Source organism: Boleophthalmus pectinirostris, unplaced genomic scaffold (assembly GCF_026225935.1).
Source record: "Boleophthalmus pectinirostris isolate CB_2022bp ecotype Guang Dong unplaced genomic scaffold, ASM2622593v1 HiC_scaffold_3, whole genome shotgun sequence".
Classification (NCBI taxonomy): Eukaryota; Metazoa; Chordata; class Actinopteri; order Gobiiformes; family Gobiidae; genus Boleophthalmus; species Boleophthalmus pectinirostris.
In genome coordinates, this window is record NW_026571299.1 from 9,716,164 (window position 1) to 9,739,805 (window position 23,642).

Below are 23,642 nucleotides of genomic sequence, written 5' to 3' on the forward strand. Positions count from 1 at the left end.
TTTAGGCAATGTTATGTGTCAGATCTGTGGAGAGGTGGACCCACTTACAGTAAGTATGCATGTTTTTTTTTTATGTTGGAGAATGGAGAAAACCACAATTTCCATGGAAACAAGTAGGCGGCAGACCTCATGAGAAATGTTTACTACCCAAATTCTGATTTAAAAAAACAAAAAATTATAAATAAAAGCATTGTCATAACTTAATCAGATACTGTATCCCTAATTAAAAAAACAAAGCTAAACAATGCAATAAAACAACCAACAGCTACCAACTCCTTCCTTTTGCAGTGTCCCTATGCCAGGCTAACCACTCTGCCACAGTAACACAGGCAGAACATGCACATGCACACTCCACCCAGACAGATCAGGGAGTCTAACCCACAACCTCCTCACTGCAGAGACAGGATAAACCCCTCTGCCACAGCAGCACGGGGAGGACATGCACACAAGAGGTTAAACGAGATTTGGGTTGAACCAGACTTCTAGATTACATAATACTGTGCCATTTGCTTCTAATTATATAATGTCTGTATTTTTGTTACTGTCTGGGACCAAATGAAAGAAAAACAGTTTAAGATTTGAATGAAACCGTTGCTCCCCTTGGCAAAATAATTATATAATCTTTGAAAATACAGCAAGTGCCTCCTGACTGATTTATGAAGTAGTTTAGCATACTATACACTTTTAGGAAGTTTAACCAAATGCAAATTTAAATCACTTTATTACTGATTCCATAGCGACGTATACACTACATATAGATCACTACAACTTCTGATAACCACATTTTAAGTTTGCTAGACTATTAAGTTACTAGTACTACTAATACTTTGGTCAGTTCCACTACTACTACTACTGCTGCTGCTTCTAACTACTAGTAGGTATAATTGTACTAGTAGTTATGCTTGCAGTAGCATTATTGTATTAGAGGTCATTTTGATGAATTAATAAAGATATGTCAAACTCAGGCCCGGGGACCAAATTTGGCCCGTGATATAATTATATTTGGTCCTCAAGATTATATCAAATATGTATTAGATCTGGCCCGCTGGATACAAATAGGCTATAGATCAGGGGTCTCCAACCTGTAGCTCGGGGGCCACCAGGAGCTCTCCACCAACTTCCAAGTAGCTCGGCAAGGGATTTCTTAATCATACGTATTGTGTTGTACCATCAGATCCATTCTTTTTAAGCCATTATTTATTATCTGTTTTGTTGTATGTTACCTTTTCCTGCTGTTCTGGAATTGCGTGTGGCAACATTGGAATTTCACCACTGTGGGACTAATAAAGGCAGATCTTATCTTATCTTATTTACCAGTATAAATTGTATCTGATGGCTAAATTTGTGCACTAATAAATGGATGGTTTATGTTTTATAGACACCTAACTGTTCCCCACCTAAGGCTTGCCGTGGCTCTGGTATTTACTCAATTTCTTGCAAATACTGATTTTCATTTTGTAAAAGTACATTATTTGTTTGAAATTTTGTTATTATTTTAATATTATGCTTGTTCTGGATTCAGTGTTTAAGCAAAACTATGATTAAACATTTATTTTAATGAGAAAAGGTTTAACATTACATATCTCGAAAGAAGAGAAAACATGCAAATGTTGGTGAAATTTTTCAATAAATATTTAGTTTGGCCACGATTTAGTCCCGTTTTTTAAATTTTTAAATTGTGAATTTGAGTATATAGTCTTGGTAAAAGTCATAGTTAGTAGCTGTGGTAGTAGTAGTAGAATATAGTATTTGTAATAATTGTTAAATGAAAAATATAGAGATTATTTTAGAAACTGAAAAACTGGTGGAAGGTCCGTCAAATGCTTTTCTCCCTGGAGATGTTATTGCTTTGTCTGGAATGTTTCACAGTGCAAAAATATCAAAATATCGATATATCATACCGTTTCATGTTATGATACAGTATCGATATCAGGGGCTGCTGTATCGATATATCGCCAAGAGTATTTTTTGGTATATTTTACTAAATTATTTTGTTACAGCGCTACAGTTTTGTTGCTTGTTCAGAGGAAGGAAACTCATTTATGTGACACATTTGACATTTTCACTGTTTTGAGGATTAAAATTAGTATGTTTCATATTCACTTTGCACAAGAAGTGGTTTAACAAAGAATTTTAGTATGACAGTCATGATTTATAGAACCGTATCGAATACATTTGAAATATATCGTATCAAATCGAAAGCCCACTGTATCGAGATATGTATCATATCGTGGTTTATGTATCGAGGTATGTATTGTATCGGCAGCTTCTTAACGATACCCAGCCCTATTCACAGTATGGTATTAAACCTTTCTATCGTCATGGAGACCAAACCAAGACCAAGTTACAGGTCAGATCTGTGGAGATGTGACGACGCTCACAGTCAGAATGTCTGTTTTTCTTGGGATTTTTGAGCTATGAAACCATCTGTAATTGAATAAATGTAAAGTAGAGATGTTAAATGTCACACTGTGGAACATTCCAGGCAGAGAAATAACATATCCATAGATTCAAGAGGTGACGGACCCCCAAACAAAAAGTTATATATATGAATAGCATCTTTAAAGTAATAAAAGTGTTTCAAATTCGAATAGTAGCAGTGGGACTCTTGTATGAGTTAGCAGTAATATTTGCAGTAGCAGTACCAAAACATACATATATCTGCTTAAAAAAAACCTTGGTAAAGTTCACGCCGAGTTCAGACACTTGTTTGAACCGCAGACCGTGTGGTTCGGAGGAAAACATGTGGAATACCTGGAACATTAGCGAGCGTCTGGGCATCTGACTGAGCATTCCTGCATTTCAGCGAGGAGGACGGCTGCCTTCGACCCGCTGAACTCCACTCAGGAATCAGCTCTGTTTGCTCTAAAAACAGCTGATAGAGACATAGAGAGGAACAAGATGTAACCTAGCATGGACCAAATAAGGAAGCGCGAGTGGCTTTGTTTGTAGATGTTGTGGGAAAAAATCAGCACTATGCAAGAAACTATCCGTGCTAATGTAAACAGCCCAAACAACATCTGAACACTGATTTTGATTTGAGCAGCTCTGTTCAATATTAGGGCTGTCAAAAGTATCGAAAGTCATATGTTGAAATCAGTCTATTACTAATAATTTGGTCACTTCCACAACCACTACTGCTACTACAGCTTCTAAACAGTAGTAATAGTTGTAGTATTAGAGGAGCAGTAAATGTATTTGTAGTTGTAACTTAGAACAAACCAAATAAGGGAGCGCAACTGGTTTTGTTTTTAGATGTTATGGGGAAAAAAATTGGTCCTATGCAAGAAGTTATCCATGCTATTGTAAATAAACAACATCTGAATTCAGCTATTTAGAATTATTTACTTACTTAGTCGGTATTAGGGATGCCCAAAAGTAATGGAAAAAAATCAGACACTAATCGAGTAAGTTGAACTATTAGTCTACTACTAATACTTTGGTCAGTAGTAATAGTTGTAGTACAAGAGGAGCAGTAAATGTATTTGTAGTTGTAACTTAGAACAAACCAGATAAGGTAGAACAACTGGCTTTGGTTTTAAATGTTGTGGGAAAATGTCAGTACTGTGCAAGACCTTTTCCATGCTATTGTAAACAACCCAAACAACATCTGAATTCAGTTCTTTAGAATTATTTACTTAGTCAGTACAGTCAGATGCCCAAAAGTATCGAAAATCAGGTACCAATTGAGTAAGTTGAACTACTACTTTGGTAAGTGGTAATAGTAATAGTAAGTTTTAATAGTATTAGAGGAGCAGTAGATATATTTGTAGTTGTAACTAAGGATAGACCAAATAAAAAGTGCAAGTGGCTTTGTTTTATTGTAACAGTAAAACTGTAAAATCTTATTAGCAATAAAATAGGAGTGCAGTCGGAAAGGTGACCACTACTATGACTGCAACTACAGCTTCCAACTACTAGTAAAAGTTAGAGTATTAGGGGAGCTTGTAGTTGTAACCTAGGATAGACCAAATAAGGAAGCACAAGTGGCTCTGTTTTATTCAGAGTAAAATTGTACAGTCTTATCGGAAAGGTGATCACTACTACTACTGCTACCACAGCTTCCAAGTTGTAATAGTTGTAGTATTAGAGGGATAGTAAATGTACTTGTAGTTGTAACTAAGAACAAGCCAAATAAGGAAGCACAACTGGTTTTGTTTTTAAATGTTATGGGAAAAAGTCAGTACTGTGCAAGAAGTTATCCATGCTATTGTAAACTGTCAAAACAACATCTGAATTCAGTTATTTAGAATGATTTACTTACTTACTTACTTAGTCAGTATTAGGGATGCCCAAAAGTATAGAAAATCAAATACTAATCTAGTAAGTTGAACTATTAGTCTACTATTAAGTCGTTACTACTTTTGGTTAGTAGTAACAGTTGTAGTATTGGAGGAGCAGTAGATATACTTGCAGTTGTAACCCGGACCACATAAGGAAGCGCAAGTGGCTTTGTTTTATTGTAAGAGTAAAATTATACAATCTTATTAGCGATAAAATAGGTGTGCAGTCGGAAACGTGACCACTACTACTACTACTGCTGCTACTACAGCTTCCAAATACTAGTAGCAATAGTTGTAGTATTAGAGGATCTTGTAGTTGTAACCTGGACAGACCACATAAGGACGCACAAGTGGCTTTGGTTTTAGATGTTGTGGGAAAAAACCTGCAAGAAGTTATCCATGCTATTGTAAACAGCCCAAACAACATCTGAATTGAGTTGTTTAGAATTATTTACTTAGTCAGTATTAAGGTTGTCAAAAGCACTGAAAATCAGATACTACAGCTTCCAACTACTACTAGTAGGGATGTAACGATATCCAAATCTCACGTACAATATTTATTGCGATATTTTGAAGATGCTGATATAACTGTAGATGGAACACTTTTTTGCTTCTACCTTGACAAGCATTTTGGTGTGAATTATTTCCATCATAATCTCAAGAATTCAAGTAAAAAACATATCTCTTCATGTATGTCTGCGCTGAAATGAATCATGGGATATGTAGTTTCCGATGTTTATAAGTTATGTTACTACTATAAAACCATGCATTTAAGCAAAGGAACTTGTAATTCGACATATTGTGACAGCCCACGATATTATGTTGAGACTTTTGACGATACGATATCACGATATTTCGGTTATTGTTACATCCCTTTAGTTGTAGTATTAGAGGAGCAGTAGAAATACTTGCAGCTGTAACCTAGGATGGACCAAATAAGGAAGCACAAGTAGCTTTGTTTAATTCAGAGTAAAATTGTAAAAATCTTATTAGCGATCAAATAGGTGGGCAATTAAAAAGATGACCAATACTACTACTGCTACTACAGCTTCCAAATATAAATAGTAATAGTTGTAGTATTAGAGGAGCAGTAGATAAACTTGTAGTTGTAACTTAGAACAAACCAAATAAGGAAAAACAACTGGCTTTGGTTTGAAATGTTGTGGGAAAAAATCGGGACTATGCAAGAAACTATCCATGCTATTGTAAACAGCCCAAACAACATCTGAAGTTGAGTAGCTCTGTTTAGAATTATTTACTTCAGTCAGCGCTAGGGTTGTCAAAAGTTTTGAAAACCAGACACTAACCCATAATAAAACTATTACTGAAACTCGATATTCATTTGAGGAGGTATCGATACTAAAAAGTCACATTCACAGGACTGGAATGAACCTTTCCTGAAGCTCTTGTGTTTTGTTTCATTCACACACCTTTAACACTCAAACCCTGAGATTTTAGGCAGAGTTCTTCTCTCAAACTGATAATACTCTGTTCCACACCACCTTGCTATGTCACATGGTAGAACAGGAAGTGCTCCACTGTGTTTTTAAAGTCTTTACACCTTCACTAGAATCATCTGGACAATTTCAGCTCACAGCAACACAATATGAAGTGATCATTTTTAAGTTAACATCTTTTTTTACCTTTGTTTACTAGAGACAAGCAATTCCAATTATCCAAATGATTCTAGTGAGGGTGTATGGAGTTTAAAAACACAGTGGAGCGCTTATTGTAAAACCACATGGCATCACAAGTTTAGAATGATCAGTATAAGAGCACATGGACTAGTATACGCCCGTGGACCACTATGGAACCAACCTGGACCACTGAAGGATTACACACATTAAAAAAAACAAAAACACATGGGAATATAAAAGAACATACTACTAATTAATTTTGTAAATGACATTCTATTGTGGTACTGAAATCGGTTTCGAGTATCACGTCTGTTTCTTCGCATTGAAACTGTGTTTGACATTTTTGTATCATGACAACACTATTTATATAAAGCACTGTGGCAAAGTCTGGAATTTCGCCTCATAGCACGAATGTCTTGTGCTGTGAGCAGTTTGCATGTTCTCCCATTGCCTGAATCGGTTCCCCTTACTCACCACGAAAGCACGAACAATGACACCAGGACTCCTCTAGAAAAATATTCTGAATCTTAAGAGGGACTTTCTTGGTAAAATGAGGCTTGAAGTAATAAATATTGTACAAAAAATACCAAATAATGAAAAAGATAATGGATATATTAAACTTGTATCAGAAAAAATGTACAGAAATTCAAATGTATGTTTACTTTTTGTATTGAAATGACTGACAAAAAAAACAACAAAAAAAACACATATATAGCGTATATAAATTAGTCTACATATATCAAATGTATACTTACTTTTTCTATTGAAATGGCTGACTAAAACTAAACACCACATATTTAGCTTATATAAACTAACCTACATATAAACAAAAAATAAAGTCATTTAGAGATTTTTGTTAATTTCCTTACTAAGCTTTGAAAACATGGGGTCATAGTCAAGGCTGTCCTTTATCACCCCTACTCTTTTTCTTATACTAATTTTCTTGTTTAGTCTTAAGCATTATTTATTTCAACGCATATTTCCAGCCCATATTTTGGTCTAGACACACAGCCAGCTCCCTCCGTCTGCACTGGTGTCGAGGTGCTGCCGTTGGTTTATTTGTTCATATGTATGTACGACTAAAATTGAATTTGCTCATGCTAATTCTCTGGTCGCAGCTGTTTCCTGTGAACCAGAGAGACACGCACATAGGTCTAATGTGCAGAGGTCAAACCCACGGTCACGACTATGTCTGGGGGGGGAGGGGCCGAGTCTAGACCTGACCCAAACCACACCAGCTGAGTGACAGTCGCAAGGCATTCTGGGTGATGTGGTAAACACAGCCTAGGCCGGAGTTGTAAGGTTCTTTGTTCAAGTCCAAAACAAACACAAATGGTTATATTTGCACTCTTGTCGGCTTGTAGGAAAAGTAAATACTCATAATCATTGCAGTGGTAGTTATAGTAAGATGTAGTAAAGTAGTAGTGGTAGAACTCTTGGTAGTACCTCTGTAAATCACAATAAAGTAAAGAAGTACTCCAGATTAAGAGTAGAAATAAGATATAAGGTAAGAAATAAAATAAGCATTGCAACATTTATTAATAAAACATTGTTAAACTTGGATATTTATTTCAATTTCAATTTAACAATTTAAAACGAAAAACAACAATAAATCAGTTTAAAAAAAATGTGTCTTTTTTCTTTTATTGCCATTTTTGTTTGCATTAAAATTTTTCTTTATTTATTACTGACTGTTTTTCAGTTGTGAACTGGGACAAGCTAAACTTTTATTTTATTTTATTTTTTTGTTTGATTTTGATTTTGTCACTTCTGACTGAGAGAGTCAAAGTGGATTTTTTTTTTTTTTTTTTTGTTTCAGGCCAAAACAAAAACACAAACCCCCACATTTCTCTCGTCGTTTTCTCTGATCCCTATCCCAACCCCCCTCGGCTCAAACTCTGACCCCTGACCTTTCACCTCTGACCTGTAGACTGCAGAGGGCCGGAGTCGCAGATGCACAGTCTGTGTTGTCTTTATGCAACCACTCTGCATTAGCTCCATTTGCATAAAGGCATGTGAATATTAATAGCCGAGTTTACTTATGTATTCCGTCATAAGCAGGTGGACTTGCATATGCTAATAAGAGAATATTGTAATATCTGTCCATTAGTCCAACGGGATAAACATTTCAGCTGCACTTGAGTTGAATAACAATATATTTCAAATTCATACCAAAATTTCAACTGTTAAAAAGCAAGACATTAGGTAAAAGCAGCATTAGTAACAATCAGGTTGGATATTAAAGAGTACCATGTTTTAAAACAACCAAATATTACTGTTAGGATTGTCAAAAGTATCAAAAATCAGATAATAATCAACACTAAAACTAGTATCGAAACTAGATAATCATTTAAGCACGTATCGATAATAAAAAAGCTCACTGACAGGACAAATATGAACCTTTCCTGCGATTTAGAATGATCTTTAGTTGTATCAGAACAAGTATAGGAGCACAAAGACTAGTGTTTACTCTGAAATATCAAAATCAAGTGTTAAATTTTAGTATTGAGGCAACACTATCCAATCCAATCCACTTTATTTCTATAGCACATTTCACAAACAAACAATTTCCAAAGTGCTACACAAACACAGAGTAATAACAGCGATAATAAAATGCTAAAATAAACTACTAAAATAATCATACTAGTCTTAAAGTAATAAAAACGGTAAAATAAAATAAGAGCAAATTCACAAAATAGCATTAAGTAAATAAAACCAATAAAATACATTAAAAATAAATAAAAGACACAGATTGGTGTACAATTAATTACAACTAATTGGTGTACAAACCAAAGCTTTGTATTGTAAAATTATAACTTAAGTAGTATTTCTGTTTAGTCATGTTTAGTTATGGAACAATATGAGTAATGATTTCAAGTAGAAGCCTTTAAAAATGAGTATAAAGTGTTGTTTTTAAAGATATAGAGCTCTGGAATGAATGAATTATGCATTAAATGGTGTTTGTTTTAATTTATATTTTGTCTCTTATATGTACAGTAAGCTGTAAGTGAACTTGTAAATGCAAATTTGCTGTTCATACGCTGTTTTTTTCTTGGAATTCTGTCATTGTTTAAAAGTGTTTGGCATTATAAGTACTTTTTATTTCAGCCCAAACCCTTTCGGTCATGATCCATGGGGTTGTAGTTTATGTTGTTTTGTTTTGTGTTGTAGTGCTGCAAAATGTATAAACTACAACTCCTACTAAAGACGAAGTATAAGAATTTGACTTTTCTTTCCACATTTTGAGCAAAAATAACAATACTCAAGTTTTATTTTTATTATTGTTTTGCTATTTGAATTCTTTCTCAACCAAGCGATAGGGTCATAGAGGTGTAATTCAAGCTAAAATATGCTTTCTACTCATACTATTTACTTAAATCACATATATATTTACATACTGTACTGTCTGGAATTTTTGTGCATATGCTAAAAGATGAAATATGGAACAAGCACAGTCTACACCGCAATTCCTTCCAGCCATAGCATAACCAACATATCATTTTGCCCCGACAGTTTTGCTGTTTACTGCATCCAGACAGTGTCTTCTTCAGACGTGAATGCCCCTCACTTAGAGGTCTAGACAATCACAGTTTGGCCCAGACTAATTAACCAAGCAACCACGACGCTGCCATTTAAAACCATTACAATCCCCACGTTTAGCCTGGAGAGACCCGACTCGGACTAATTGCTGGAAAACAACATGGAAAACACTACATGGGGTTGTTCAGATCCCCGACGTAGACAGTCATTGGCCTTATTTATAGCTTTTAGTATGGATTTATGCACTGTGCGAGACACTCCAGACTAATTAATGGGACAATGCGCGAGCTAGGGATGTGGCTAAACGCTGGTACATATGCAGATGACATGCAGGGAGATCGCACAATGAAACAAGACCTTGACCTCTCTGTGCGTTCATTTACATAGAGGCATTAACATATATGCATTATAGAGGAAAACGTCATAGGAGTCTAGACATGTCACAATGAACAGCTGAGCCGAGAAACAAGGAGCGCATTTAACAAGAAGGGACCAAACTAGTACTAAAGACAATATAGTAATCCCGTGTAAATCACTGAGCGTTTGTCTTGAAAGTGAATAAAAGTGCAACATAAAGAGAAGAGTTATTGCTTGTTGAGGTACTGGATTAGTTGCCGACGATTATGTTAAGAGAGGCCATTGATTGCACTTCTTTAACACTTCAGAAACAAGCTTTGAAACTTAAGCAGACTGCAGGATAATGACTATGGGAAAAAGGGCTGGAAGTAACAAACAAGGAGGAATATCGGCGAAAACCGAGCACTCACATTAATCCGGAAGAGAAAACTTGCAGATTTAGAATGTATCTGTATTCTGCTGCATCACAGATTAATGTACCGTATTTTGCAGACTAAAAGGCTCACCGGATTATAAGGTGCAATACCAATAATGCTGAATTCTCTCGTCTATTTTCATACATAAAGCGCACCGGATTATAAGACATGTTAAACAAAACAAATGGACGACACTTGAGACTGATCCCTTAGCCCAAACTTCCACGACCCATTAGCAGATCATAGCGTAACTCGTCCAGCGTTGTGGATTAAGAATGCGAATGTGGGTGGATAATTTAAGTCTGCTTTTTATTTTCTACGAGGACGACTCAAATATACATTGAGTAATAATAATGTGTTTAATGCAGCTTTGCTCACATTTGTTTACCTTTTACAGAAACAAAATTTAAAACCACATGGATAATTTGCATAAACTATAAGCTCTGAAAAAACAGCTCACTCCTTGTGGCTGATGTGGTTCAGCGTCTGTCGAACTAAAGGACCGTAAATTGGGTTTTACACTGAGAATCTCCGCACTACGGTAGCCGTAATGCTTTGACAATCCATCAAGTGGTGCGGCTTCGTAGTTTACCAAAGTCGTACTAAAACATTTTGACAGATTTTTGAGCGCCGTGTACCACATAAAATCGGTTCGAGGTCAGTAAGCACAATCAGATTTAATACATAAGCCACACCGGATTATAAAACACACTGTCATTTTGAGAAAATGAAAGGATCTTAAGTGCGCCTTATAGTCCAAAAAATACAGTAAGATCCATTGTACTAATATAGGAAATGTTATACTTTTGTGGTTAATGGCAATGACTAAAAAACAGTATTGTATACAGTAAAGAAAATGCATACAGAAAGCCAATTTTTAAAAAGTGCATTAAGTCATTTTTCAAGCTAGACCAAAATATATTGTTCCATCTGTCATATATTGATAATTCCATATAGTTATTATCGTGGCGGGACTATAAGAGAGCAGTGTAGTCACAATTTGTGCATTTTGCTTGCCTCTAAATACATTTATTTGTATTCTTGAAGCAGCTGGTTGGCCAAAACCAAATATCAGCTTCTTTTGGAGATTTAAAGGTGCACGGTGTAACTTTTCTGGTGGAGGGTCTGTCAAGCGTCCACCCAGAGGAGCTGGTGGAAGTGTCTAGGGTGAAGGAAGTCTGGGAGTCCCTGCTTCGACTAGCGGAAGAAAATGGATGGATGGATGGGTTCGTCAAACACTTTTCTTCATGGAAATGTTATTTCTTTGTCCTCTCTATCTATCTCGGAGACCAACCCAGACTGATTTACGGGTCAGATCTGTGGAGAGGCAACCCCGCTCACAGTCAGAATGCCTGTTTTCTTGGTATTTCTGAGCTATAAAACTACCTGCAATTGCATAAATGTAAAGTAGAGCTGTTTAATATCATACTGTGGAACATTCCAGGTAAAAAAAATGACATATCCATAGAAAAAAAAACAGGTGACGGACCCCCAACCAAGAAGTTACACAATGCACCTTTAAATATAAATGACAAATTTCCCAGCTCCAAAATATACTAGTATTGTTCCAGCTCTTATATAAATACTTGATAGACTGTCTCATATGGAAACGAGAGACATATGTGTGAATAAAAAAGGAAAATATTCTGTAATTCAAGCCTATACATCCCTCCTCAAGTGCCATTCAGAGTTATTTAATTTAATTTCAGTCGCGGTTATTCTTACAGTCTTACATCTGTTCCCCTTTTTATGTTCTATTCTAACAGTTTCCCAGATATCGACATCCAAAAGTGGCCCCATGCCTCTCGCTGTGAAGTGTCAGGAGCAGCAGTCGTCATTGATTGTGTCTCTGTCTCTCCGTGAATCACATGAATTGGAGCAGTCTTGTCTTGTCTGGCCCTGGTTCTAGACTAGTTATGTAAACTCTGTCTGCTGCTCCCCTCGGTGTTGTCTGACTGAAAAAAAAAAGGAGGAAAAAAAACAAAAACACACACACCAATGGGCTCAATGACTCTGCAGTTCTCGCTCCGTGCCGAAATTGGGGAATCGCAGCTGTTTTATTAAAATAGGAAGTGATCGCTCGAGTTTGTGGGTGTGTATGTGTGTTGTCAGTCAGTGGGTAGCAAGTCAAGTTATAAAAATGTCGTAATTGTGATTCACATTTGATCATGCATTCCAAGTACATTTCAAAAAGATGATGTGGTGTTACAGTGGTTAAGGCGCTAGACTCATAACAAAGAAGTCAAAGGTTCAAATCCTGGACTGATCTTGTATCTGAATTTTGCTATTTACTATGTGTATGTTCGTGATTAAATGACTCATATTATGCTATTTTCTGACTGTATATGATATAATTAGGGCTGGGTATCATTAAGAAGTTGCCGATACGATACATACCTCGATACAGAGGCCATGAAACGATACCTAGCTCGATACAGCGGCCACGATACGATACCTAGCTCGATACATAGGCCACGAAACGATACATAGCTCGATACAGAGACCACGATACGATACCTAGCTCGATACATACCTCGATACATAGGCCACGAAACGATACATAGCTCGATACAGAGGCCATGAAACGATACATACCTCGATACATAGGCCACGATACGATACATACCTCGATACATAGGTCATGATGCGATACATACCTCGATACATAGGCCACGATGCGATACATACCTCGATACATAGGCCACGATGCGATACATACCTCGATACAGAGGCCACGATACGATACATACCTCGATACAGAGACCACGAAACGATACATAGCTCGATACAGAGGCCATGATACAATACATACCTCGATACAGAGGCCACGATACGATACATACCTCGATACATAGGCCACGATACGATACATACCTCTATACATAGGCCACGATACGATACATACCTCGATACATAGGTCATGATGCGATACATACCTCGATACAGAGGCCACGATACGATACATACCTCGATACAGATGCCACCATACAATACATGTCTTGATATAATGCAATTTCGGTTGGATACGATGTATTTGTAACTGATTCGATACAGTTCAGTAAAAAATAATGGCTTAATCATGACTGTGATAGTAAAAGTCTTTGTTAAACCACTTCTTGTGCAAAGTTAATATGAAACACGTACATTTTAAATATTAAAATAGTGAAAATGTCAAATGTGTCACATACACAAGATTCCTTCATCTAAAAAAGCAACAAAACTGTAGCACTGTAACAAAAGAATTTAGTAAAATACACCAAAAAATACTCTTGGCGATATATTGACACAGCAGCCCACGATATTGATACTATATCATCACATTAAATGATACGCTATATCGATAAAATATTTCGAAATTTTTGCACGCCCCTAGATATAATGTTGTTTGGAGTTGGGTTCTGTTTAATTTAACATTTAACACACAAACTCTACTGTGTTTTTAAACTCCATACACCTTCACTAGAAACATTTGGAGGATTTCAGCCCTGGAAGAAAATGTAAAAGGTAGCTGTCAACTTGGAAACTACCGTTACATGGCGTCACGAGGTGTACAGAACGTTTTGAGCTTTGGAGATGTAGACAGACTAATAATAAAGGATTACTCAAACGTGTGAATGAAACAAAACATAACTCCATTATAACACGGCTTAAACCTCACATGAGTCATTTTGTGTCATATTGGACTTTTACTGAAACTACGAACAGATAATTTTAGATTTTTTTCCTGTTAAATGGTGTAACAAAACTAAAAATTCACACTAGATACTGACTTTTATACAGTTTTTAGATAAACCTTTGACAAAAATGTGCAGAAAAAACTTATATATAGTAGTACTAGTTCTGATACAGATCAAGGTCACTCTATAAAACAATTTTAAAAGGCGCCAACTATCATTTTTATAATCAATACTAGTTTTATTTTAGCATGTATTTGTTTCTGGGCGCTCCTTATTTTGACTCCAAGTTACATTTCAGTAATCTATTCTGAATGGTATTTTTTTTTAAAACATAAATAAGATCACATCAGTCTACAATTTCAGTATGTAAGCAGTAGGATTGGTGACCTAAATTTGAGTTTGAGGTCAGACAAACTAAGCCAGACCGGTGTAACTGTCATGTTTAGTCTTCACTGGAGATAAGGAGCCCAGACTAAGCTCCATTTGTTTGGGTCACGGAGGACGAGGCAGGGCTGACAGTGTAAAATGATTTGGCACAAAACAAAAACATGTGAGCCGGCAGACAGGAAGAGGACTGGGCGGTCATAAGACAGACGCACTCATGATGGTGACAAATGCACCCAGATTCAAGGCCAAGTCTGACCCATAGACTGTAAACGGACACAGCGAACCCACGAGCCGCCACGTTCCACATAGGAAGTGGGCATGGGCGTGCTTCCGGCTCCATCGACAGTTTCCAAGTGACTTAACGGAGGAATACTCTCACCTCTCTGTGTAACTGCTGCTCTGAGCCTCGTGATTTTGGTCTTAAAATGTTTGTATAAACCCGCTCTGCATGATCCTGGTGTTTTAATTTTGTTATTTTGTCCATAAAAGCTGGCCTCGTGAGCTTCATTTGGTTTCATTTGACATACTTCCTTAGTCCACTTCTTTATACAATCTATGGTTTGACCCAGTGAATTATAATTGTCAAATTAGGTTACACTATTGAACAGATACTACAATGCACATCTTTGTACAACGATGGCCAAGAGTTTAAGGAATTGGACGTAAGATCCGATGGGAGATGTCCTATATTAAGTTTTTTTCTGATGTGAGGTTTTATCTTAGTCAATAAAACATTTGGTTGCACTTATAAGTTTGTTTTCGTATTAATAAATTTAGTATTAGTATGCATTACATGAGGAAACACAACCAGGATGGCCGAGTGGTTAAGGCGTTGGACTTAAGATCCAATGGACAATAGTCCTCGTGGGTTCGAACCCCACTCCTGGTAACAGTTTAGATATCAGGTTTTAATTAGGAAATACACCCAGAGCAATACAGTTAATGGATCTAGGTTCAGCCAAGATCATGTTTGGGACTTTAAGTAAATGTAATTAGACTTTAAAAGCTGATGTTGTTGAGAACGTGTCATGTTTGAACAATTATTCATTAGGGATGTAACGATATCCAAATCTCACGATACGATATATACTGTGATATTTTGAAAAAACTGTGAATATGCTACTTTTTCCTCTTAAAATGCTGTGACAAGTCTTGATTCAAAGAACTAAGATTTAACTGAACGGCTATTTGTTCATGTAGTTTGCACCAAAATGGAGCAAAGGATCATGGTCGATGTAGTTCCCTCTGCTTTTTTAGCTATTGCTGCACCATAACTCTTAATTTAAGCAAAGAGACTTGTGATTCGATATACTGTGATGGTCCACGATATTACTGAGAGACTTCTAACAATACGATATCATGATATTTTGGTTATTGTTACATCTCTAATTATTCACACAAAGCTGTTCAGTAGTAGAATATATATATTTACATAATACAGTTTGATCCATTCTGTTATAAGTTAACTGTGTTTTGAGTCCCGACACTAGTAGTAATTAATATTGTTTGAATATTGTTATGGACAATATTCAATATGGACAATATGAGATGGACTGGTGCATCTCTACTTTTAAGTTGGACAATAAAGCCTTTTGAATGTTTTTAAGTTTTATCGCTCTGCTTTTTTTTTTTTTTTTTTCTTTATCCATTCGTTCTTTTGTGTATTGTCATGTTTTTAAGTTTAAAGAGGACCAGGATGGCCGAGTGGTTAAGGCGTTGGACTTAAGATCCGATGGGAAATGTCCCACGTGGGTTCAAACCCCACTCCTGGTAAAGCAAAATCAAGAAGTTGTGAAGAAGCTATTTTATATTTATGGTGTCTTGAAAATTCAGATTTCCTCAAATAATCCAATGTATCATCAATCATAACTCACCCTAACAGAAGTACAATAACAAGTTTTGTTTTTTTTTTCATTTTTCGATTTTGTGTTTAAATAAATAATGGAAAAAAAACTGATAACGGCCGTTTCCCGTTTTCCGTGGTCTCAGTCCTGGTCTCAATCCTGGTCCCGGTCTGGTCCCAGAGTCAGTCCAAGCCTGGCCCCGATCTAAATCCCGGTCTCAGTCCCAGTCTGGTCCCAGACTCAGTCCTGGTCTGGACCCGGTCTAAGTCCTGGTCTCAGTCCTGGTCCTGGTCTCAGTCCTCGTCCTGTTCCCCCCGGTCTGATCTTAGACTCAGTCCTGGTCTGGTCCCGGTCTAAGTCCTGGTCTCAGTCCTGGTCCTGGTCCCGGTCTCAGTCCTCGTCCTGTTCCCGCCCGGTCTGATCCTAGACTCAGTCCTGGTCTGGTCCCGGTCTAAGTCCTGGTCCTGGTCCCGGTCTCAGTCCTCGTCCTGTTTCCGCCCGGTCTGGTCCTAGACTCAGTCCTGGTCTGGTCCCGGTCTAAGTCCTGGTCTCAGTCCCGGTCGGTCTGGCTCTGGTCTGGGCCTGGAACAGGTTCAGTCCTGGTTCAGTCCTGGTTCAGTCCCACATCGCAGTTTAAATCACGTCGTTATCCTTTTTTTTTTTTTTTTTTTTTTCATTATTCATTTAAACACAAAATCAAAAACTGAAAAAGCAAATCGTTATCCATTTTTCATTTTGGTTTTGGAGACAAATAATGAAGAAAATTGTTGTTTTCGTTTTCTTATTTTTGGTTTTATATTGAAAAATTAATGAACAAATGACACACGGGCTCATATCTTTAGTTGAACAAGAATTTCTTTAGTCGACTGCAGGTTTACAGTATAATGGTCCTTGTCCTTTCACTGTACATGAAACAGTAACCAATGGTGAGTCAGCCTGAAGTCATGTGACCCCGGTGCACATGCTGTACAGATGTGAAGCCTGCTATTATCTCCGCAGACACAGAGGAGTGAGTCAAAGTCTGCACTCTCCAAACTCAAACCAGAGGGATCAGGAGGAAAAGAAGGAAGAGGAGGAGAGCAGGTGGGCTGACCCTGACCACAGCCACATGAGTCACAGGAAATACAATGGAGACTTTGAAGTTTGCAGGAATCATACCGGATTAAATAACAGGACTTGCTGAATTGACTTTGGAGCACTTGCCAAATATGAAAAACAGAACAAGTTCATTTGAAACGTCTGAAACAGTTCGCAGTCGTTCAAAGTTTTCCTCACTTACCATTTACAGAAACATTTTAAATTGAAATCTATGGTGTCGCTTGAGAAGTTCAAGATCATTTTAAAAAGCTGTGGTGATGGTTTTACAACGTGGTACTTTCTGGTTTGACTGTTTTGTATTGATTCCGTTGGCTGCTACCTCGGTTGGTTAAATAAAGGTTAAATAAATAAAATTCCGAGATAATTACTCACGTTTCGTAACTTTCAGAGTGAGTTTTCCACCAACTAGCATGCAAACGTGCACTTTATAATTTGATGCAGGCATATTTTGACCTTGAGCTGCTTGTACATACTGAGGCAGGACAGATTTCGCTCAAATGCTTGAGAAAATCAGGTACAGGGCGTTTAACTATAGTTTTCTGTGAGATATAGTCTTGTTTCGACAATCCAAATTATATCTAAAGTAAAATAACCAAAAACATGGACTATATCCAGTGTTGGGGAGTAACAGATTACATGTACCGGAGTTATGTAATCAGAGTACAAATTATGAGTAACTGTATTCGGTTACAGTTACTGTTTTAATGAGTGGTAATTGGATTACAGTTACTTTGTTGAAATAAATGGATTACACTGCAGTATTTTCCTGTTTTCACATTTCGGACTAAATCTCTTTTTTTTTTCCGGTAATTCCACTCATTGCCGGACACTAAACCAGGTCTAAACCAGGTCTAAACCAGGTCTAAACCAGGTCTAAACCAGGTCTAAAACCAGGTCTAAACCAGGACTAAACCAGGTCTAAACCAGGTCCAAACCAGGTCTAAATCAGGACTAAACCAGGTCTAAACCAGGTCCAAACCAGGACTAAACCAGGTCTAAATCAGGACTAAACCAGGTCTAAACCAGGTCCAAACCAGGACTAAACCAGGACTAAACCAGGTCTAAATCAGGACTAAACCAGGACTAAACCAGGTCTAAAACCAGGTCTACAACAGGATTTAACAGGACTAAATCATGCTGCGTGGACCGTGTCTCCTCCTCTTCTATCAATAATATTTTTAATACGGTTCAGTAAAGTCTGGGCTTTTCATTTTCTTTTAGCAGACAAAACTTCTTATGTGAAGATTTCCTCGTCTTTGCTTCTCTACAACAAATCAAGTAATCCAAAGTATTCAGATTAAATTACTCACTTTAAGTAATTTAATGGATTACGTTACAAACTACATTTTGAGGTATGTAATCTGTAATCTGTAGGGGAATACATTTTAAAAGTCACCTTCCGAACACTAACTATATCAGATCTAAACCTGGACTAAACCAGGACTAGCACAAAGCAGGGCTGCACAATATTGGCTTTCATTTCAGTGCTGCTGTATCAATATTACGGCGATTTTGAATCATATTTTTACACAATAATTTGTTAATATTGAAATATAAAAAGACACACTTCGATTTAGTCAAGATAACATGTTTTCATTACAAGAAAACAAAAACATTAATTCCAAACAAGAAAAAAAATCTGATTTCAGTCTTGAAAGATGGAGAACATTGGCAATTTTCTTTGTTTCTTGCCAATTAAAGCCTAAAATATCAGTACTTTTGCGTTATATTTTGGAACCCTATAATGTAAAATCAAACAAAACATTTCAGGTTCACAGCCAATTTCCAATTTCAGTTTTGTCTGAGGACATTGGAGAACTGAGAACTTTGGTGTTATTCTGATATTTTCTTTGTTTGTTGCCATAACGATTAAAGCTAAAAATATCAAAATCTTTGCATTATATTGTGGAACTTTAGTTAGTATAAATCAAACATTGCAGGTTCACAGCCCAAAACTTGGCAGTCTCCAAGTATTATTGTTTATCTTCTAGTTTCAGTTTTGCCTGAGGAGAACGTTGGTGTTATTTTCATATTTTCTTAGTTTGTTGCCATAACGATTGAAAATAAAATTGCAATATCAGTACTTTTACATTATATATAGTATTATAACAAAACATTTGAGGTTCACGACCCATACGTAACAATCTCAAAGCATTATTGTTTATCTTCCCGTTTCAATCTTATCTGATGGAGAATTTTGGTTTTTTGGCCCATTTCCAATTTCAGTTTTGTCTGAAAACATTGGAGAACTGAGAACTTTGGTGTTATTCTGATATTTTCTCTGTTTGTTGCCATAACGATTACAGCTAAAATTGCAATATCAATACTTTTTCATCATATTATACAAAACAAAACATTAAGGTGCACAACCCCATGACATGACAATCTCAGAGCATAATTTTTTTTCTTCCAGTTTCAGTTTTGTCTGATGAAGAACTTTGGTGTTATTGCAATATTTTCTTTGCTTGTTGCCATACCAACTGAAAATAAAATTGTAATATCAACACTTTTGCGCTATATTGTGGTAGTATAAAATCAAACAAAAGATTCAGGTTCACAGCCCATGACGTGACGATCTCAAAGCATTATTTTTTATCTTACAGTATCAGTTTTGTACGATGGTGAACATTGGTGTTATTTCGATATTTTCTTTGTTTTTGTTCTTTGTTTTCTTTGTTTGTTGCCGATTAAAGCTAAAAATTTCAATATTTTTTTTATATTTTTAGCATAAAATCAAACAAAACATTCCAGGTTCACAGCTCAGGACATGACAGTCTCCAAGCATTATTGTTTATCTCCCAGTTTCTCTTTTGCCTGATGGAAAATTTTGGCGTTATTTCCTTTGTTTGTTGCTGTAACAATTAAAGCTAATTTTGTAATATCAATATTTTTTACATTACATTCTAGAGCCCTATAGCATAAAATCAAACAAAACATTTCAGGTTCACAGCCCAGGACATGACGATCTCCAAGCATTATTTTATATCTTTTTCAGTTTCAGTTTTGTCCGATGGAGAACATTGGTGTTATTTCAATATTTTTTTTGTTTGTTGTCAATTAAAGCTAAAAATTTCAAATATTTCAAGCTCCAAGCATTACTGTTTATCTTCCAATTTCGGTTTTGTCCAATGGAGAATTTAGGCATTATTTCCTTTGTTTGTTGACGTAACGATTAAAGCTAAAAATATCAATACTTTTACGTTATATTGTGGAGTCGTATAGTGTAAAATCCAACAAAACATTCTAGGTTCACAGCCCATGACATGACGATCTCCAAGCATTATTGGTTTTGTCCGGTGGAGAACATTGGAGTTATTGCGGTATTTTCTTAGTTTGTCGCCATACTGATTAAAGCTAAAAATTTCAATATTTTTGCGTTATATTGTGGAGCTTTATAGCATAAAATCCAACAAAACATTCCAGGTTCACAGCCCATGACATGGCGATCTCCAAGGATTATTGTTTATCTTCTAGTTTCAGTTTTGTCCGATGGAGAACATTGGTGTTATTTAAATATTTTCTTTGTTTGTTGTCGATTAAAGCTAAAAATTTCAATATTTCAGTCTCCAAGCATTACTGTTTATCATCCAATTTCGGTTTTGTCCAATGGAGAATTTAGGCATTATTTCCTTTGTTTGTTGCCGTAATACTTTTGCGTTATATTGTGGAGTCGTATAGTATAAAATCAAACAAAACATTCCAGGTTCACAGCCCATGACATGACGATCTCCAAGCAATATTGTTTTTCTTCCAGTTTCGGTTTTGTCCGGTGGAGAACATTGGCGTTATTCCGATATTTTCCTAGTTTGTCACCATAATGATTAAAGCTAAAATTTACATACTTTTGCGTCATATGGTGGAGCTTTATAGCATAAAAATCAAACAAAACATTCCAGGTTCACAGCCCAGGACATGACGATCTCCAAGCATTATTGTTTATCTTTCAGTTTCGGTTTTGTGGTGAAGACACTCAGCTCCCGAACCGCAGACACATTAAACACCTCCGAGACCAATCGAAGCCTTTAATAAAATCAACTGGAGTTTTATTGACCCACATCAGACAGACCACACTTAAGCCGTCCCGACTGCGCTGTGCGGTTAGCAACGGACAAGAGCACTTTCAATAACACTGAATAGCGACCTGTGAACAATGTAAGCTGTTAGACTTGACTAATACGCTTGTCAAGTCTCCATGGTCTGGTTTAGTTAAGGCTTATTCTGAGTTAAGTGCGCATTGTGTAACATTGAGATGTTATTGCTTTGTCTGGAATGTTTCACAGTATGGCATTAAACCGCTGTATATTCATGGAGACCAAACTAGACCAAGTCAGATCGCAGAAAGCTGAGTATTTTTGAGCTATAAAACCACTTGTAATTGAATAAATGCAAGGTAGATCTGTTTTAATGTCATACTGCGGAACATTCCAGGCAGAGCGGTGACGTATCCATAGAAACAAGAAAGTTACGAACCAAACAGTTACACAGTGCACCTTTAACCTTTAATTTAGGCTCGTTTAAACTATGGCTTAGTTCCGGGGCAAGTGTTGGGACGGCAATCGCTCAGTTGTTAGAGCCACGTCGATATATCGATTCTTGCTCAGACTAGTGCTTACTCTTGTTGTGTCCTCGGGCAAGACACTTAAGCCACTTCTTTTTTTTTTTTTTTTTTTTTGCGGAGTGGTCTAATAAGAGATGATACAAAAAAAATAAAAAAATACACAAACATATAGCGTTAAACAGATTAGACTATTTAAAGGGGCAGTACGTGATTTTTTTTGTAAAATAGTCTTTTCTTGAAGGTCACACCACATGATATTTGAAAAAAATTGACACTCTCACACAATATTTGTTTGTATATTATGGGGGAAGTAGCTTATCCGGTTTCACTTTGTGGAAACCGTCTGACCTCACAGCATTAGGATTCGTTCGCTCGACGGTAGACGGGTACTTTTTATTTAACCAATCGCTGTTATTTGGTCGTGACGTATGTAATGCGCCAAATCCCGTAGGAAGAAGGGCAAAAACATCTTTCCCCTTGATAAAATTCACCAAACATTCTCTTTGTTCCGGCTTTAAATCCTCGATCTCGGGAATCGTTGGCAACACAGAATGTCTGTCTTCGTCTACATCCATCTCGACCGCTTTGTTTACAGTTGTGCTGTTCCACAAAAGGGACCCAGTCATGACTTCACAGCTCTTCAGGGTTCTTAAAAACCTTCTAGTATATTCTGACTCCAGACCTAGTCGCTGGAGAGAAATGAAATTCATTGCGATATTTTGTGGAGGCTGACAAAACTGTTAATATGCTACTTTTCCCTCTTAAAATGCCTTGAAAAGACTTAATCCAAAGAGCTAAGACTTAAAAGTGCTTAGAACTGTTATTTCTTCCTGTAGTTTGCACTGAAATGGAGCAAAGGATCATGGTCTATGTCGTTCTGTAGTCTATTGCTGCACCATAACTCTTAATTTAAGCAAAGAGACTTGCAATTCGATATATTGCGATGGTCCACGATATTATTGCGAGAACTTTGACGATGCGATATCACGATATTTCGGGTATTGTTACATCCCTAGTGACATATTTGGATCAGTTTTGTCTTATTTAATTTGTGTTTTGAGGAAATAAATCAGTTTTTAGTCTTGTTTTGGTATCGGTTGAATCCATAGTATCGGAATCAGTATCGGAACTGAAAAAGCGGTGACAAAACAACTCCACTCTGGCCTCTGAAAGTTGCGAAAAACTCCTTGCGATTAAGACACCAATGAGTAATAACTTTGGATCACTGCAAACTGCTTAAAATGAACTAGTTGTGCTGTTCATGTTTTTAAGAGGAAACAGGTAATTAGTTTATTTAATTGCTTTATCTTGGTACATAAAACCCCTTCCCTCAGTATGTGTTCCAGATAAAAGATTACATGACTAAACAGCATGTCATCTCTGTAATTACTTAATCCGATTAGTAGTTGCAACACAAGATATCAAATTCTTATAAACCCACACACACCACGAAAAATCATCTGCAAGTAATTTTTACAAGGAAACAAAACGCCAAATATCTTCGCTAGAAAAAAAAATGAAAAAATACAGAATTTCAACATATCTTCACATTTTGTTCTGTTTTGTTTCTATGGTAAAAAACGTTCCCGGGAGGTACAATGTCCTTTTGTTTGGACCACCTTCGCACTCAGTCAAGCCTATAATCATTTGGGTGAGTAAAAAGGTAAAAAGACATGACTAAAGGACGTTTGAGTGGTTGCCGGAGCTGTTGCCGTTGCTGTATATCTCCTAATGTGATGAAAGTCAGGGTAACTACTGCGCTGTAATAACAAAGCTGACAACCCCAGTCTAAACAGCTCCGATTGTGTGAGTCAGTCCAGCTGGTAAGGGTGACCTCAGCTAGAC

The 23,642-nt window shown here is 36.7% G+C and overlaps 1 protein-coding gene and 2 non-coding genes across 3 annotated transcripts in view; 2 read left to right on the forward strand and 1 right to left on the reverse strand.

Moving 5' to 3' along the window:
• Positions 1–23,642, reverse strand: part of pmepa1 (prostate transmembrane protein, androgen induced 1) — a 76,846-nt gene that overhangs the window by 47,461 nt on the left and 5,743 nt on the right.
• Positions 15,104–15,186, forward strand: trnal-uaa (transfer RNA leucine (anticodon UAA)). The gene has a single exon. It is a non-coding gene; the product is annotated as a tRNA-Leu (tRNA).
• trnal-uaa (transfer RNA leucine (anticodon UAA)) lies at positions 15,988–16,070 on the forward strand. Its single transcript has one exon. It is a non-coding gene; the product is annotated as a tRNA-Leu (tRNA).